This window comes from Sprattus sprattus, assembly GCF_963457725.1.
Source record: "Sprattus sprattus genome assembly, chromosome: 1".
NCBI classification, from domain to species: Eukaryota; Metazoa; Chordata; class Actinopteri; order Clupeiformes; family Clupeidae; genus Sprattus; species Sprattus sprattus.
The window spans coordinates 14,314,558-14,316,418 of NC_137920.1; the positions used below are offsets into that span (position 1 = coordinate 14,314,558).

Here is a 1,861-nt window from a genome sequence, read left to right on the forward strand (position 1 = left end):
TTGTATTACTATTATTCGCCATTCTCTCTCCTGAGCCACGAGTCCTACTTCATCATACGGTGGCCCTTGTGGCTCATTCTGTCTAAGACACAAAACATCAATGACATTCTTAACTCAGACAGTCCAATGGCGTGACCAATGTGCCGTTTGTCTTCCTGCATCATTCACCTGGCCCAGCAGACGGACCTCTCCATTGGCTGAGAGAGCGTTATATCAAAGGGACAGACATTTCCATTGGCTGAGATAGCGTTATGTCAAAGAAACGGACATATCCATTGGCTGGGAAAGTGTTAATGCAAAGAGACGGACATTTCAATTGGCTGAGAAAGCGTTAATGCAAAGAGACGGACACTTCCTTTGGCTGAGAGAGCCTTAAGTCAAAGAACCGAACATTTGTATTATCTGAGAGAGCGTTATGTCAAAGAGACGGACATTTTCATTGGCTGAGAGAGCGTTATGTCAAAGAGACGGACATTTCCATTGGCTGAGAAAGCGTAAATGCAAAGAGACAGACACATTCATTGGCTGAGAGAACGTTAAGTCAAAGAGACGGACATTTTCATTGGCTGAGAGAGCGTTATGTCAAAGAGACGGACATTTCCATCAAAAGAGGGAGGGCTTACAGCTAGAGAACCCCCGTCAAGGACCTGTTTGAGAATGGATAAATCTATGACAACAGCGATACTGTACAGGCGAAGGTCAAACCGGGCCACAATCACGAGTCTCTCTCTACCTGCTAGGTCCCACTGGCTGCGGTTATTCATTCACTGACTACTGGTGCAACTAGGGCGTCGACTGTTATGGTAAGAAGGGAAGCTGTTTGTGTGTGTGTGTGTGTGTGTCTGTGTCTGTGTCTGTGTCTGTGTCTGTGTCTGTGTCTGTGTGTGTGTGTGAAGAGCAGCTGTTGAAATTAAAGACAAACAGCCACCATGGTTATCACTGAGGAGGACTTTTTTGGTTACATTTTGGTTATTGTTTAAGTTTTTATTTGCTCATGAACCTTTAAGATAAAATATGAAAAGAATGGAGAAAGATGACATGTGTTATCTCTGATTTTCCTCTTGTTCTCCCTACACTGATTTTACACTTTTGTTTTCTCTTCTTTCTGTATTTAGTTTCAGCTGTATACATTTTCACAATTAAAGTTTTTTTTTTTTTAAATGTCCCAATTTCCATTTCTTTGTGAGTCTTGTTTATGACTTTAATGTGTCAATATTTCCTTTGTTGAATAAAACCTCACACATTACTATGTGTGGCGGGAGTGCGTGACTAAATACCGAAATGAGTGACTGTCACGCTCAATGCGTGACACTTGAGAGCCCTTTTTTCACATTCCCGCCATCATCGGCTGTGAAGTGTAGCGTCGTGGTGGAGCTCACTGTCAACAACACGGTATTGGCATCACTCTATACCGGTAAAACAGCCACACATTTACCGGAAGACCATTGGAATCTATATTATCATTTTGAATTATCTATGTAGCTAGGTAACCTCAGCACTTCATCACCTATCACTCATTTTCTGAAATGTGTTGCAGTTTACTTCCGACCTAGGAAGCTACCTTCTCACGTGATTGCGACGATGACATGCTTATGGGGTAACGTTAGCTATGGCTAACTTTTAAATGTACCAACTTTCCTTCGTTAGCTGTACTAGCTATTAGATAATTGTGTGAGTACCGCATAAGGGATGCTGCTAGCCATTGAGTAGTCACCACTGTAAAGTGGCAGTAGCCTCTACAATAGCCATCGAGCGAACGAATCATTTGGGCCGGGTTCCCGACCTTATTTTTAAGGTTTTGCTGTTTAATGTTACACTATTATGCCGATGTCTGCAATGTGTGTGTTAGTTTACTGTTTTG

At 42.3% G+C, this 1,861-nt stretch overlaps 1 protein-coding gene across 1 annotated transcript in view; it reads left to right on the forward strand.

Moving 5' to 3' along the window:
- Positions 1–1,133, forward strand: part of LOC308382733 (serum response factor-like) — a gene marked incomplete at its 5' end in the record, with an annotated part of 32,096 nt that extends 30,963 nt beyond the window's left edge. Inside the window, one exon of the mRNA XM_080860261.1 lies at positions 1–1,133. This exon is cut by the window's left edge and continues 670 nt beyond it.
- Between the last annotated feature and the right edge of the window lie 728 nt (positions 1,134–1,861).